Source organism: Emydura macquarii, unplaced genomic scaffold (genome assembly GCF_026122565.2).
Source record: "Emydura macquarii macquarii isolate MOO-44397 ecotype Brisbane River unplaced genomic scaffold, CSIRO-AGI_Emac_v2 contig_1348, whole genome shotgun sequence".
NCBI classification, from domain to species: Eukaryota; Metazoa; Chordata; order Testudines; family Chelidae; genus Emydura; species Emydura macquarii.
In genome coordinates, this window is record NW_027131485.1 from 19,779,677 (window position 1) to 19,797,476 (window position 17,800).

The 17,800-nt window shown below is 38.5% G+C and overlaps 1 long non-coding RNA gene across 2 annotated transcripts in view; it reads right to left on the reverse strand.

Moving 5' to 3' along the window:
- Positions 1-17,800, reverse strand: part of LOC137155341 (uncharacterized) — an 85,641-nt gene that overhangs the window by 10,428 nt on the left and 57,413 nt on the right. Inside the window, exon 1 of one of the 2 annotated variants that reach the window (XR_010920434.1) lies at positions 7,253-7,565. The exons of the other annotated variant lie outside the window; for it this stretch is intronic. This is a non-coding gene — a long non-coding RNA (uncharacterized lncRNA). Of the gene's footprint in view, positions 1-7,252; positions 7,566-17,800 lie in introns of those variants that run through there. 2 annotated transcript variants of the gene reach the window in all.

Genomic DNA, 17,800 nt, shown 5'->3' on the forward strand with positions numbered 1-17,800 from the left:
ACCTAGTGTTAAGATTCTGCATAAAGCTGGAGAAGTTTCACTGATTGTGACATCTGGACCTTGTTAATTACATCCTGGTAAATTACCACTAACACATTGCTGATAGAGTAGTGGATACCTCCCTTTGAAAGTAATTGGGCTAGAGGAAAGTTTCTTTCAGTGGTATCTATTAAAATTGTTCTCTTAGGTAATGGATTTGTTCCAGCAACAGAATTTATCTTCCAAGTCCAGTTCAACACTTTATTTATTGAATTCAATCATTAGATTCTTTTATAATGGGTGGAAAGTATGCATCCATTGAAACTGCTTCAACGGTCCTTGAATTAACCAACAGAAAGATAGACGATCCTGTTCTCCTTCGGGGCAAGTGACAAGCTGAGAAATCCAAGATGACACATTGCAATAGCCTCCTGTTGTGGTCCCATCTAGCTGATGAGAGTTTAGGTCTGGAAGTCTTTAATACTCACATTACCTACAAAGAATGGATAAGAAGGGCCAGCATTTGGAGCAACACAGGAAACAGGACTGTAAAGCCAAAAATAGTTACAGCTCTCTTTCTTGGGAGGCCTGTCATTTTAATGGGTAATAGATACTCCATTTTGTCAGTTAAAGGGTATAAATACAATTGCCAATAGCACAGAACATATGGGAAAGAGTATCTCCTTCAAATAGAATATTAGAATAAGTTGTTAGACCAAAGAGTTCCCTTGAAGAATTATTTTCAAATCAGTTCCTTTTGTTTACAGGCCCCAAGTAAGCTTCTTACACGGCTTGAGTTCTGTCTTCAGGTCTGGCCTTGGTAAAACCCTTGTATCTAAATTAAACAATTACAGCTAAAAGATCTCAAACATGGTGGAACTCGAGGACCATTACTGTAAAATAAGGACATTCATACACCCATCAAGGTTGAAGTTACACCAGGACTGTATTTGACCTTCTGCCTTCTCCAAATCAACTACAAGGAGAGATTTGCTTCACCTGAGTTTAAAATGCTACACTGCAGTTGATCATAGTACTGAAGTTTGAAAAATCTTTTTGCCAGCAGGTTAACCCAACTGGAGCTTACTAAAAAGGATACAACATAGAGTGAAGGACCAAGAAAGTATAGAAGATTCCCAGGTCTGCTTATCAGAAAAGTGGGTTTTTAAATTAGAAAATATATTTTTTCCTCTAGGTGCTGTTACTTCCAGTTGTGCGTCATACCTGAGTAAAACAGCACTGGTCAGAGGCACCCATTTGTGAAACTTAACATGGAAATGTAATATAGTTCAGCCTTTTCTAGTGTTTAAGAAAGCAGAAAGGTAAAGCTCAGAAATCAAGTTCCCACAAAAACCAATAATGTGTTATTAATGTAGGTAAAACTGCTTTCACTGCACTCCAGAAAGAGGTTTGGCAGTGCTTCTATACCACACAATGGACACTTCATTAAACAAAGGACATTTCATTAAAGGAAAGACTGTATTCATAAATGGCAAGAGTGGCTGAGCTCCACAGAAGGACTGGAATTTCACAGACCAAAGAGATTCAGGGCCCACATCAACGGTGACAAGGTATATCTCATAAGTGAAGCATATACAGGAGAAAAACCCTTCAAAATCTCAAAATTGAAAAGAACTAAGGGGAGTTAACTTTGTCTTCTGACAGCGATGCCAGTTTCTGAGGTTTTTGATAAATAGAGAATTCCTACAAGTTAAATAGATTATCTATAAGGCACAAAGATTTAAAGCTAAAATTTAGTGCATGTTGGATTAAAGACATTAAGACATCTGTAGGAAACTGATGGGACATATTATAAACAGCTTTAGAATATAAGAGGTTATGTAGTTGCCATTAGTATTCATGCAATTAATAAATACCAATAATTACCTCAAGTCAAACATAGTTATTGAGAGGTTATTTACAGAGATATGCTGCTATTGACAGAATGTATGCTACAGATCTTGCCTCCGTCTCTAAACAATAGCAAATGTGTATCATATAACTTTATGCCACATCATGAAGCATGAAGTAGCACAATGCAAACCAATGTACTTCCTAAACTTTATCACTTGCTTTTCATGGCTGCATATTGTCTTTTTTAAAAGAAACACTGCGCTAAATATCTTCCATATAGTTATGATCAAAATGCTCTCTAGACATACATCTTATGTTCCTGGCATATGCATATCATTAAGCTCCAACCCCAGTCATAGTAATGTAGACAGCAGGTAGAACCTCTGTCTAATTTTGCAAACATCTAACCTTATAGAATCCTTCTGAAACAGCCTAGCAATTCCTTGCCATTCACAAAAATAGCAGGGATGAAAGCAAGGCCACAGTGAAGTCTGGATTTGCCTGGATTTCACCTGAAGTGTGTGATCCTGCAGGATTTACTTTACAAAAAGATGTGTCTTGCAACAGTATACATACTACCCAGTCAACGAGGGTCCAGTTAAGCTGGTTTATACATACCCTCTACACTTTCAGAGAAACCACACCATTTTTTCCCTATAATGCACTTGAACTTGGATTTACAAGGTTCATTTTAGCTAGAATGCCCACACAATTACTCAGTGCATAGTCATTTTCTAACTCTTACAAAGGCATCTCTCTCTTTTGTGTATATGCCTTGCAATCAATCAGAATGTAACCCTGGGTCTTTCTCAAACAGTGTTAGCTTTTCATTGCAGATTTTTTGCCTATCAGCAACCATGCCTCAAGAGAAAAATCAGGGAAGAAAGATTATATATAACAAGGTGGCCATGATTTTACTCCTACTTTAACTCCTAAATTAAAGAAATTATGTATCTCACTTAAATCTATACGTACTTGATTAGCTTCTCTACCTTCTTAGCAACTACAACATCAGTCCCTCCTAACTGTTTTTCCCATAACAGGTAGCTGTAAAATATTTTTCATAACTCCTGGAAAAACTATTGTGACCATTTCTAATTTATTGATGTAAACCATATTTAAGGATTTTAGTGATGACAGAAGGAATGGATGCTAATAATTTCACATGCCTGTGGCATTAAATATCTAATCCCTATCTCAAATTTTAGAGTAGCTAATTCTCTTATTCAATATCCTTAAAGGGAAAATGTATATTATTCAGTGGAATATAACCAAGGACCCTCAAATGCCTTAACTGTGTCTTTTCACTTTTTATTCTCAAGCATCGCACCAAGCCCTTAAAGTGACATGGCTTAGTTGGTTGCTAACAAATAGGAAAGATAAACACGGATTAAAATTCTGCACTACCAACTATTGTAAAGCCATGAACAGAAAGGTGAGATTATAACCGCATTGCCAAGATATTCTTTGTTTTATCAAGAATCTTATAGTCAGTCTCTGCTGGAAAAATCAAACTTTCAATTTCTACTGTTTAAATAAATCAATTCTCTTTGACCCTAATCAGACTGTCTTCAAACAGGATTGTCCCTCGATGACCCTTCCTGGCATTGCTGAGTGTTTGAACAAGACATAATCCATGCATTATGATCTTGTCATGCAATCAAGCAGACTCTGGCAGCAAGCGACAAGTATTTTGTCTCAGATGGTCTACTCACACATCAGAACCATGATCCATCACTTCACTAAAGCCATTTGAAAAGTATAGGGTGAATTTAAAATCTGAAAGGGAAATAACTAAAAGCCTTACTTACAGCATGCAAATCATCTGATTAAAAATTACAGGAAAACTGATGAGTCACCTAGACATCAAGGATGATTCTTACAAAATGAAAAACTAGCATTTGCTACTGAGATTAGGTGTTTTACAAAACCTATTTTACCACACACAAGATTTTATAAAATGACCAGCCTGGTCCTGGATAAACACTATAGGAGACATAAACTAACAGGCAGTTTTTCCAACATTGGGCCAAATTCTATTCTTATCTAACATCAAGGAAAATTCTAAAGTAATTTGAGAAAAAAATGGTCCATGGGCCACCTTATCTCCTACCAATCCTGCATTGCTCCAGTCTGGTCCCTTCATGGTGCTGTAACTTGAACAAGCTGACAATGTTATTTGCATTCAGTAGGAACTTTAGAGCCCCAGTCAAATCAGGACCCTGTTGTGCTAAGCACTGTACAACAACAAAGATGACAGTCCATGTCCCCAAGACCTTACACTCTAAAATCCATAAGAGACAATAAGTAGATACATCCAATAGGAGAGGCACAAGTAAACAATGAGATAATACTGGTCAGCATGACAGGTAGTAGTCTCAGCACATCAACTGCCTATTAGTTGTCAAAAAGAATTCTGTGTATCTTGAAAGCTTGTCTCTTTCACCAACAGAAGTATTCCAATAAAATATATTACCTCACCACCTTGTCTCTCTAAGGTCGGTTGTCAAGGTTTTTGTAGGCATCACAGTAATGGAGAGTTGTAAGGGGGCACTTGAAGGAGAACAGTGAGATGAGCTCCTCCCATGTGTGAAGAGTAGTATAGGAGAGAGCATAGTGGTGCTTGTTGGAAAGTACAACAAGAGAGCAATGAAGACTGGCAGCACTGGCAGGTTAGATGTGGGAGTTGCCATAGTGATAACATAAGAGACGTCAGGTAAGGTTAGGTTGCAAAGGGCCTTGAAAGTGAAGACGAATAGTTTGTGTTTGATGCAATGCAGAAGGGGAGCCAGTGGAAGGTCACAAAGAGAGGGGTGACATGTTCAATGCAATAAGGCAGGAAAATGATATTTGCAACAGAGTTATAAATGGATGCAAGTGGGGAAAGATTGCATTTCTCAAGGCCAAAGAGGAGGCTATTGCAGTAGTCAAGATGTGAGAAGATAAGCACCTGGATGAGATTTAGCTGTGTGGATGGAGAGGAAAGGCTATATATTAGATATTAGACAGGAAGAACTGGCAAGATTTAGGGAATGTCTACACCACAAATGAAGGTACAATTACAGTGTTGGTAGGCATAGCAGAGCTTACCCACCATGGCTAGATTGAAGTAACAATAGCAGTGAAGATGTGGCAGCATAGACCCAGCACAGGCCAGTAACCCAATTAAATACCCAGAGTCCTTGATGTGCTGTACTGGGATGGTAGACAACACCAATGCCCATAACACCATCGTCTCATTACCACCATTATAAGCATCAGTGAGATTAAAGCCAGTGTGGGTCTGCCTACCAGCACTGCAATAAAACCTTCATCTGCAATGTAGACCTCCCTCAGACACAGTATGGGTGAGGATCTAGAGAAAGATTAAAAAATGGAGAGTGACATGCAGGTTACAGGCCTAAGCAACAGGGAATATGGAGACTTTGTCCATGTTGAGCTTAAACTGATGGCTGGACTTTCAGAAGGATCTGTCAGAAAGACAGGCCAAGATTTTAATTTGTACAGATAAATAGGTCCAAAGTAGACAGGTAGATCTGAGAGTCATCAGCATAAAGAAATAGTTAGATTTGTGTTTACATATGAGATGGCTGTAAAGGATTTATGGCAAATAGATTGATCACTGGATCACCAGAATGGCCCCATCCTACCCCTTCCCCCACCCCACCCATATACTGTGCACTGGCTGTGTGAAAGAAGCACTATACCACTATACCACTCACTCAGGAATCCCTCTGCACGTGAGAGCTCCTCCATGGGCTAGCTAACCCAGATTAAAGATAGCTTTGTCCAGTGTAGTGACAAGAGTCTGCCCTAATGCAGGGGAAGGATCTAGCCTCTGATCTAGAAGTATCCCTGTTTATAGCTTTATGAAGCCTAATGGGACTTTTATGCTTCTCTTCTATCCATGTTTTATTTGTATGCAGCTGCAACCTTTCTCTTAGTTCTTTTTTCACATCTCTCTTGAAGGCCAAAATATCTACTTGTGTTCTGATATGGGTAGTATAACTTGAGCAACTTTTTTTCTTTCCTCTGGTAATAGGAAGAAAACATAATTCTTGCAATTGCTTGGGATATTTTATTCCTATAATATGTTATTAAAAGAAAATTCCAATCAGATTCCCTGAATGCTTTCCACTGTCTTTAGGACATTTCTGGATCACAAGATTCACTTAACTTCTTATCCCTATAGCTAACAGAGCATGATAAAGGCTTGCTAGTTCTTCTTGATACACCAGAAAGATAGCAAAGATAGACTAGACTGTAAAGATGACATGAACTGTTATGAATAAGATTTGCAAATACATCAAAATTTTTAATTCGATTTGTTTCACACATTGTGTTCAATGTCATTCCTGAGACGGTAAATCAGAGTATTGAGGGAAACTACTGAGGTTCTTGTTTTTATACATTTTCAGTGACATGAGATTACACCAAGATTATGAGCTCCTCAGGGCAGGAATCACGCTTTCTACTTGGAAAAGATGCTACTGAAAATAAAACCCACACACACAATATTTTCTCAAGTTGCTGTCAAAGAAAAATTCTTTGCTTTGTTCTGCCACTCCCAATTATAAGTGCTTTAATTCAACATCTCCTTTACCATATGCTACATTCTCCCAAAGCAGCTGCCTGTCTCCAGAAGCCTTGTTAGCATGTCTGCTGCACATTTAACTTTGTCAAATCTTTTTATAAGCTATGTCATGAGAACGCAGTATAGTGTGCAATTATTGACTCATTAGGCTTCAGAAAGCTGGTAATTCATTTCAAAGGACAGTTACTGCAATTGTTATCTTGACAGATGCATCCTTGTTTTATTCTAGTCTAACCCTTTAATTGCTGATATAAAAAGATACCCAAGTTAATAATGCTCCAATGACCTCAGTGGGGAGGCAGGGATAAAGAATAAGTTTTCTTCCCTTTCATGAAACAGAGGTCAAAATTGGAATACTGGCTAAACATTAGCTGAGTTGGGCATGTATTCTATCTGCAAATATTAGACACTTTGTATTGCCTCACCCCACCTCCCCTCTTCCACTTCATTGTATAACAAACTAGAGCTGACTACAGTGCATACAAGCAATAAGGCTGCAATAATGATGCACTGACATTATCGAGCACAGGCAGATCAGATCAGCTCAGGACCTTTACCTTCAAAAAAACAGGACATTATCATAGCTTCACAATAGGATTTCATCTGATTTGGAGATGCCGCTTAAGTATCTATTTACCAAAGTTAGTAAAGCTGGGAATAGTGCCCACACTGTCTATATCCAGCACAGATCATTTTATTGATTAATTGATCTGCCAAACCTTCAGTATTGGACTGTGGTCTCTTCCTTTAGCCCCAAAAGCCAGTACAGATGTAGTCTTAAGAATCCTGCACATATTGTAAAGCAGTTTCCTTTAATGTACATACTGTCTCAGCTGTTGCCTTAGTGCTCTGTCAGAGAACAGAAGATCAGTTTCCACAGTCAGAAGCACTGCTGGCAGATTCAGAGTGAATGCCGGTCACCCCTATCTCTGGCTCTCAGAACCTTCATCCTAGACAATTGCTTGCATGGTCCCATAGAATTGCAGCTGCCTCACTCGGTCATAAATGGAGCGGTAATCTCTTATATAGCTGAGCCCAAACCTGTAAGGGTCTTAAACAGACCCCTACAGGGAGCACCTGGTGTGACAGATTATCTGTGGCCAGTTCTGCTAAGGGGTAGGTCTGCTGCATTCTGCACAGCCTGGAGTAGTGTTGCCTCTACTTTCAATTTCAGATATGGTGAATTACAATAGTCCACTATGAAACTGAAGAAAGACCAGATCACTATGGCCAGAAGGAAAAGGCATAATTACCCAGCACGCTGGAGGGCAAATAATTTGTTACTCGCTACTGCTCCTACCAAGATTATTGATGTCTAGTAGGACCCTGAGGATTTACACTTCCTTAATGACTATAGATAGATACTAATTATTTGGTTCTAAAGGTATGAATCAAATTAGCCAGTGATTGAAGAGGAAGAAGGCACTGTATCATGATTAGGTCCTTAGCTGTTAAAGCATTTTTATGCATTCTGTTGCAGAATGACACATCTGTACACAGTTTTCTGTTTGAAAGCCTCATTTTAATTTTGTATTAAGCATTCTGTTAGAAGAAGCTGCAACTTGGTGTATCACTTCACTTCATTTTTTGCATGCTCAGCAAGATTCAGAACATGTGGAGTTAAAAGTGAAACTAATTTAACTAATTGAAGAATGATGATAGCCAGAGAAATGAGTACAGCTGACTGCTAAATAAAAATAAAAACCAGACTAACTGAAATAAGCAGTACAAAGGCTGTATTTTAGGGAGATGAAAAAAGTGAGGAAGCTGAATTCAGTAGGGATGTAATGATATTGAGGCAGTGAGATAAGAAAAGAGAGGCTGCCTTTGAAATAACAGGATAAAAAAAGGTGCCACGGATCAGGACCATATTCTTATTAAGAACACATCTCCTATTAAGATCAAAGCCACGCAAAATCAGTGGCAAAGGAGGTACAAAATTTGTAAACCCCAATTTGGTTATTTTGTTATTGTTGTCCCCCCCCCCCACACACACACACGAACACATCCCTCTCTGTTTATCTTGCTCTTAATTTGGTCAGTGCAAATGAGGAGGAATGAGTCAGAGTCATTTGCTGAAATCAGCACCCTGTGTGTCATGCTATAATTGAACAGGCAACAAAATTAAGCTTGCAGCAAGAAATAGAACAGAATTAAGGTGCCTAGTAAGGATTTAATTTTTCTTAAAGCAGCAGCCTCTCTTAGAGCAGCTAGAGAGCAATTATTCATTTTCAGAATAAATGAGAACTCACACCTGAATGCTCGCTGAAAGGGAAAAGTGTACCCAGGACACTGTCTAGAAGCCGTGATCAGTTTTAGCTACTAGGCACTTGTTTTCTAGGAGAAAATTGATTTAATTTATTCATAAGGATATGAAATGCCCTGAAAGTGTTAGACACAGCACAAAAATTCAACTACATTTTCAACAGATGAAGCTCTTTATTAGGCCAGATCATCTCAACTCTTTACAGGAGATATCCATTTAATAAATAGTGCTCCCTAAAGTACTTTATACAAATCATTGTGAGAGACAGAGATGGTTAAATTTACCTTTTAAAGATTTGACTCTCAAACTGGGCCGCATTCATCTGTGGTGCAATCCCACTGACTCAGTGGAACAACACCAGAAATGCACTGGGACCACTATTTTAATACATTTCCTTATAGTACTGATCTGCACAAAACTAAAGCAAAGCAACAGAATCAACCTAGCTCTAACCGGTTCTCTGTCATACATAGAGTAGATATGTATGTAACAATGCATCTCTTACAAATAATAGATTTCAACAGCATGTGAACAAGTAAAATCAAGCAAGCCAAACCTAGAGATAAATTATGACAGATTACTAGATTGTGTTCAATTGCTTCTATACACATAGAATGGAGGGATGCCAGCGATGTCTGTGGGAGGATCTGGACCCAACCACAGCTGGCAGGTCGCTTCCTGCACTATCGATGGTGGGCACCAAACCTGATGGGTGCAGAGACCTGCTGGCACCAGGTTGCGACAGCATTCGCTCATATTTGGTTCAGACACCGCTCCATCATTCTGGGAACCCTCTCAAACAGGAGTCTGGGACAAATTGCTGTTTTGCCTTGCCCCACCACCAGGCGGCTCTGCCCACCAGTGAGAAAATAATAAAGTAAATCTTCAACAAGATGCATAATAGACGAGAGAAGCAACAGTATAAACTAACCCTGGATGCTTTACTGCCTAATGAAAGTGATTGGAATAACTAGACAACAAGGATGAATTCATGCAAAATACCATTGAGCTACTGATAGTTAAGTGAATTAACTCTAATGTCTTTACAAAACATACCACAAACCAGAAATGGATCTGCACAAAAGTTATTTTTGTTTGTTTTTTATTTGGGGTTTTTTTTGTTTTGTTTTTTAAGTGAAAATCTGTGGAAGCTTTACTTTTCAGACTATATCAGAGTGGTTCCAATAACATTGAATATTTCATATTATTCTACACAAAAAAGATTCATGAATCTAAAAAAAGTCCAGTCCTTCAGTTTGAATCAGACAGAACCTGTGAAGGCAGCCATAATGCACTAGTAACTGTGTAAAAAAAATCACTAATGGCATTATATTAAGAACTTACTGCTATTAACGGGAAAGACAATAAAGGGGCTTGTCAGAGAGATAATTAGAATAGTAAAATGCAATTCAGCCTCCACCAGATTTAATAGTCCCAGAGCAAACTCTGTCATAAATAAAATGAAAGTGCAATTCAGAAACAGAGCCCAGAGTTGTCTTAAGAATGGTCAAATCATTCACCTATAGCAGGTGGAATTTCCAACAAGATTTCCTTTATTTCCCTGTACAAGAAGCTTTCATGAACAGTATCTCCAATCTTTTGATAATGTAACCAGGTTCATTAAAAACAATGAAAACACTAATAGTCAAATCCCATTCCCTGGACTCAAGTGTATATTCTCACTGACATCAGTATAACTATTGCTGTGAGTAAGGCAAGCAGCACTGGATCTTAGCTCATTCACAGTACAAAGGTATCTCCTTCATTCTGTCCTGGACTAGAGGTTGATCTCTTGTGACCAATGAGGGCTAGCAATGGCAGCTTTCTCACCAGAAAGGGGATATTTCCGGTTTTCCAATAGAACACCCCCTTGATTCTAGACCTAGAAAGTCCCAATGTATCAGACATTACAGCATTAGGTATGGAAACCGGCTTACTTCATGGGTTGTTAAACTTTAATTATTTCTGCTCCTGTGAGGTCTATACACTTGGATTCATTACTAAGATGCCTGGAATTTAAGGGGTAAAGGTATAAACACAAGCAGTATCAATTGCCAGATTTCTGAAACAGTGACTGCTGTTTTTACTCCTGCAATTTTTTGAGGCAAATTTCAAACCCAGTTTTGCATCCATCATGGCAAATAAGTTCTCAATTCTTCATCTGGGGAGCATCATCAGATATAGACATAAAAATGGCCTTAGTTGAGCCCATAAATACTTGTGCTTAGGAAAACGCAACCACAAAATAGGACACCCAGGTAAGAGAAGGCAGAAAACTGGGAAGTAAACTATTTAAAAGTCACTCTAAAAATATTTCTAAAGTTGATTTTCCATGAAAAGTTGCACATACTGCATACATGACCATGAGAAATGAAGATTTATTGGTGCTCTTCCAATCACCTGAAGAAATCAACCGTGTCTTCTCCACTTGTGCATAATGCAACCATCTCAAACTTATGGCAATAAAATGTTTATAACCACATCACTGGATCATGTATCCTGTCTTGGTTTTATTTATATACATGCACACACAAATCTTGACAAGTCATTTCAAAGGTGCTTTTCCGTACATTTATAGTGAGTGAGAACGGATATACTGTATAGCTGGAAAAAACTCTGGTAACAAGAGGCCAAGTCTTCCTCTGTGTTGGTACAACCCCGCAGAACAATTGGGCCCTGATCCTTATGAAGGCCTTTGAACAATATTGTAATAAAATAACTCATAATTAGTAAACACTATCCTTCATGGTAAGTGTTTACAAGAATAGGTCCTAAAGTTTTGACTTATTTGCATTCAATATACTTAACTCTTTGGATGAACTGCTCCATCATCAAAAAGTAATGACTCAAGTACTTTACAAATCTCACTTGGAAGCCATAATGTTATAGTTTGCTGTGTATTAAATTATTAGTGGTTCCACCCTTTGTGTTCAGGATACTGCAGTAATAACTGACCCAGATCATTGCATATGTTTTCATAAAACAAAGTCAAAATCATGGTAGACTAGTCACTTAGAACACCATTTCTAATACCTGCATGCTTGTGTAAAATAACAGTTCCAACCCATGCTGAGCTGCACATCCACCTCAGGAAGAAAAGCCTTGTTGTCAGCAAAACACAGAGCAAAATTCCTCTTGAAACTGAAGAAACTGCAGTTGGCTAGACTGCAAACTATTGCATTTTGCATTACCACATTAGTCATTTCTTTCTTCTACAAAGCAGAATCTCTCCTCATCCCAAACAAACATTGACAGAGTCACCTTCACCTTTGAGAGCATTTTATATTCTGTAAGACAAACTTTTCTTGCTGCAACAGAAATTTGTTCATGATGAGAAAAAAAATAGTACTGCTTGAGCCTGAATAGCACCATGCTGGTGGGTAATTTAAGAAGATTGTTTCCTACCTTATAACAATATACATATTGTAATTCCATTACACTTTGGGGGCTTCCCCCCCCCCCCAATACCATGTATGTGATATTATTACTCAGGAAAGGAGCCTCAGAGATTAAGTGCCTCTGTTTAGCCACAAAATAAGCACAGTATTTCACGTAGCAGTGCAATCTTCCCTTAACACACCATCTCTAGTTCACTCTTCTCCATTCAGTCTTTGGTAACTCCAACACTCACAGAAATAAAGATAGTTTTATTATACACTATTGCATGAGCAAGAATGCTCTTTTTAGTACATGTATATCATTGCTAGCAGGCTCAGAGGTACCAAGAATGTAGCTTTGGGCCTAGACTAGAATTGTTAAATTGCAGAAGATGGGGATTAATATGGGAACTGAAAGGGGGGTAAGGAACTGGTTAAATGGGAGATTACAACAGGTCAGACTGAAAGGTGAATTGTCAGACTGGAGGGAGGTTACTAGTGGAGTTCCTCGAGGACTGGTCTAGAGATCAATCTTATTTAATATTTTCATTAATGACCATAGTACAAAAATGTGACACTGTTAATAAAATTTGCAGATGACCCAAAGTTAAGAGGGGATACAATACAGGGGAGGACTGGAATATCATACAAGAAGATTTGGATGACCTTGAAAACTGGTGTCTTTTGGTTAAGATCTGAGGACTTCAGGAGCTCAGCCAGAGGTTATAGGCCTAGTGCAGAAGTGGTGGGTAAGGTACTGTGGCATGTGATCTGCAGGTCAGACTAGATGAGCATGATAGTCCCTTCTGGCTTTAAAGTCTATGAGACTGTGTCCCTGTGACTGAATCTGGCCCTCTGGCTTTATGCCTCTGTCCATGGTGAGAAGATATGTGAAGAGGATCTGCAAAACTGAAGTACACCCCAGAGGCACATATAACATTGAGTGCTGCTATACCCTTTTACAGTTTGCTGGTCCATGGCTCTGTCCCTAGTAAAGTGATTGTATCCTGCTGTAACTGCATGATGGGACGAAAGGCCAAGTTTGTGGGGTTTTGGGCGGGTTGGTGTTGGATGGGTTTTGTTGCTTTTTTGTTTGTTTTGGTTTGGGATTTTTTTTTTTTTTTGTAGGCATCACAAGAAGGAATTTGGAGGAGGACAATGAGGTAGCTTTGCAGATGTTTGCAGTGAGCTTCTCCCATGCATGAAGAGGAAGCAAATGTAACAAGTGAGCAATGAAGACTAGTGGCATTGGCAGGAGAGAGGTGTGAGTTGATATCTTGACATCATGAGAGATGAAGTAGGGTTAGGCTGCAAAGGACATTGAAAGTGAAGACGAGATGTTCGTGTTTGATACAATGCAGGAGGAGGAGTCAAAGGAAGGATCATGTGGTCAAAGCCACAAGGCTGGAAAATGATCTATGCAGCAGAATTCTGCATGGCTATCTGGGGCAAGATTGTATTTATCAAGGCCAAAGAAGAGGCTATTGCAGTAACTGAGATGAAAGTTTTAGATGTGCAGATAGCTGTATCTTAGAGATGTTAAGCAGGAAGAATCAGAAACATAGCCTAGATGCAAGGATCTAGAGAAAGGGCAGAGTCAAGGATGGCATCCAGGTTATGGGTCTGAGTAACAAGGAAAATGGTGGTGGTGTCCATAGTGACTAAGAAAGGAGGGGTTGGGGAGAGAAGATTAAGAGCTTTGTTTTGAGCTTACACTGATGGCTGTCCATCCAAAAAGAAATCTCAGGAAGACAGGGCAAGATTTTAGTTTGGACAGAAAGAGACCGGTCCAGTGTAGACAGGTAAATTCATAGATATTACAGCCAGAAGGGAACACTACAATCAACTAGATTTACCATATGCATAAACAGGTAAAAGAATGTTACCCAATAATTTCTGCATCAAGCCCATAACTTCCATATGAGCTGCAGTGTATCTTTTAGAAAGACATCCAGTCTTGATATTATTCCAAGTGATGGAGAATCCACCATGTCCCTAGGTAAGTTGTCCCAATGGTTAATTACTTCACTGCTAAAAATATGCACCTCATTTCTAGTCTGAAAATATCTAATTTAAGCTTTTAGCCATTGTATTTCATTATGCCTTTTTTTGTTAGATTAAGTTCTACCACACAAAATTTCTTCAGCATTTAGGTACTTGTAGACTATGATCAAGTCACCACTTATCCTTCTCTTCAATAAACTAAGTAGATTGAGCTTCTTAGGTCTCTCATTATAAGGCATGTTTTCCAGTCTTCTAATCATTATTCTCTGAACCCTTTCAAGTTTTCCAGCATCCTTGGGGAAGTGTGGACACAAAAACTGGACTATATTCCAGTCATAGTTTCATTAATGCTGTATAAAAAGATACACCTCTTCCCTAGTTCTATCTTATAGTCTCCTGTTTATGCATCCAAAGATCACATCCAGCCTCTTCATTACAGAATCATAATAGGAGCTCATTTTCAATTGGTTATCTACAATGAACTCTAAGGCCTTTTGAAGTATCACTGATTTCCAGGATGAAGTTCCCCCATCTTCTAAGTGTGGCTTACATTTATTGCTACTAGATGCATGATCTTGCATTTGGCAATATTAGAACAAAGGATCACTTTATCAAGTGACCCAAATCAATCTGTATAACTGACCCGTGTCTATCATTTACCATTCCATCATTTTGTGTCATCTGCAGATTTTAGTAGTAACTGTTTTACTTGTTGCTTCTGGATCATTGATAAAGAAATAGCATTGGACCAAAACCAAATCCACACAGGACCCTACTAATAACATCCCCATTGGATGTTTCCCAATTTGAAACACTTTTTTATATCTATCAGTTAGCCATTCTTTAATCTATTTAATATGGAATACATTGATATTGTTTAGTGTTAATTATTTTATCAGAATGCTATGCAGGACTAAGTCAAATGCCTTACAGAATATGTCACAGTTACTTTTTATCAATCAAACCTGTGTTTTCATACAAAACAATATCTTTAACAAGACCAATTTTCCATAAAATCATGTTGATTTCCATTAATTATGCTATCATTCTTTAATTCTGGGAAATCATGGTTGAATTTGTGTTTGTGAATGATAATCAAATGAGAGAGAGAGATAGTCATGAAAGCAGGAGGAGATCAAGATTTCAAAAAGATCATGGACAATACTGCTGAAGGCAGCCAACAAGTAGCAGAAGAGGAGGGAGTAGTGGTTCTGAGCTTTAGTCAGAAAATGGTCGTTAAAGCATTGGGGAGAGCCATGTCAGTGGAACACAGCAGTGGAATGTAGATTAAACTCATATTAAAATGCAACAAGACCAAGCAAGGTCTATCATTTCTAATAGCTGGTAGGTAACCAAGTCACATGTAGAAGAATAATTATATGATTAAAGATACCATCCATTTTGGTTTCTAAAGTGCCTGTCACAATGGTGTTCACGAATGGATCATGGGGGACTGGAAACATTGAGCCAGATGTTACTCTCAGTAACACATGTGCAACCCCATTAAAAACAATAGTGTTGGACAGGTGTAATTGGTTGCTGAATCTGGTCCATTCCTTAAGAAAAAATCTCACATTTAAGTATAGAAATACTAAAAGATTGCCAGTTTCTTTGGCAGCAACGTGCTTTATTCCAACCACAAGTGACAAAAATGTCACTACGGTTAGTTTTACTTGGAATTTAAGACTATATCATTAGATAATCAGGTATGTTGTGAGAACAAATATTTTCCATAACTCTTTACTTTGCACTTCTATGGCACCTTCCCGCTGAAGTGCTTCATAAATATTAACTAAACTTCACAGCATCCCTCTGAGAAAAATATCCCCATTTTTAACTTGATGGGGAAAAAAGCCAAAAGAGGTACAATTTTTCCCGAAGTCAAGTACATAAACTTTATACATTCTTTGGCTTTATTAGTTCCATGATCAGAACAAATATATCACCAAAGGGCCAATTTGCCATTGTAGAACATGGTGTGTTTTCTTTTCCATTGCACTTCTTGTCCATGGTACTAATAGTTTTTAGAGGAAGAGAAAAAATATCAGGAATAACAGATTATGGAGCAGTTTCAACAGTATTAAGATTACCCAACTAGCCCTGTTGCAAGGGAACTGCTATGCAGTTTATAAGATGCCAGGAGCCAGTACATACTTAGCACAAATGGAAAGAGTTTTCAATATTTTTATATTTTTCAATATGGGATTTTTAGTTAGCACCAAGGTTTCTTTTTCCTTTGAATTAGAGTCCTCGTGAAAGGAGGTTTGAGATGATCCAACTCTATTCTTCTCTGTGCTACATTACAGTGAGATACTATCCTGCATCCACCAGCCAGTGCACTTGTTTGCTATAGAACAGACAGAAGGGGCTCAGGTGTTTGAATTCATGGTGGCTTTTCTGCCTTGTAGAATACAGATGAGTGGATAGAAAGTTCAGCATAGGAATTTGGAATTGGACATGTCAGTTGATTTTGAAGTATCATTTGTAATCTATGTCCCCAAAAAAGCTCAGATTAAATGCAAAGGATGGTTTATTTAGCACCGTCCTGCTATTTTATCCAGTTTCACAAATGGTGTGATTAAGACACAAGGATGCAAAGTGACTTGCCTAAGGTTCACAGCAAGTTAGTGGCTTACTTAGCATTAGAACCCTGTGTTTGTGCCAACAGCTGATATATACATGTAATTATAAAACAACTTTATCCTGTTTATTTATTTCTGCCAACAACTTGTTCACATGGCCCTCTTAATATTGAATAAAGAGGTGGCACAGAGAAGTCAAATCCTTGGCAATCTGGCAGTATGATGTTGTAGCATCATTCAGTATTCTATTATAAACTACACAAATGTCAAAGTTTCCCATTAGAAAGCTCTCCTCACCAAAGTATCTGAGGGTGTCTGTCTGGAGCCCTCAGAACAGAAAGTTACCACAATGCAGGGACCATGAGAAGTGAATTAAATGTCAAACAGGGTGTTTAATCCTTTAGTGTGCAAAAAGCATTGTAGTTAGGAATATTGTTTAATTCTAAAGCCTTTAAGGGAACAGGGAAGTGGATGGTGGATAATAGATGTGATTGCCAGCGATGAGCTCACAGAAATGTAACGTAAAGACCATCTTACTAACCACGGGTCTCACACAGGAGTCCTAGTCGGAAGCTCTGCAGAGAATAGCAATGATGACCACATAGATTTATATGCAGATTTGATTTCAGTTTCTTAAACTTTATGATTAAAATGGCTATTTTGTCCTCATTTGGGTATTTAGATTTTCAAACCCTGCTCTCTTTGCACTAGCACGTGCCTCTTTTCACCGAAAGATTTTTTTTTTTTTTTTTAAACCTGTAACTTGGCATTTACTACAACAAAGTATGGAGGATCAAAATGCCTCTGCATGAATGGTTCCTTCCTATAGACTTTCAGGCTTGTCATTTGAAACTCTGGAGGGTCATATTGCCTTAGTGAGTTTAATGGCGTCAGCATATTTAATCTAAAATTATACAGGAAATAAGATCCATCTGCCACCTCTCCTCAGTAGTGCCAGAATATCTGTACTGCCAGAATATCTGTACTGCCAGTGGGAAAGTAAAAAGCAACTGTGCTTTGCATGGGAGAGGTCTACAGTACTGGGACCTCCCAGTCCCATACCACACTACTACAGCTCCTCTCTGGTCTCCATGGCAGCAGCTACCCCCTCCCACGCCTAGCTACTTGTCTGGTGGAGCTGCAT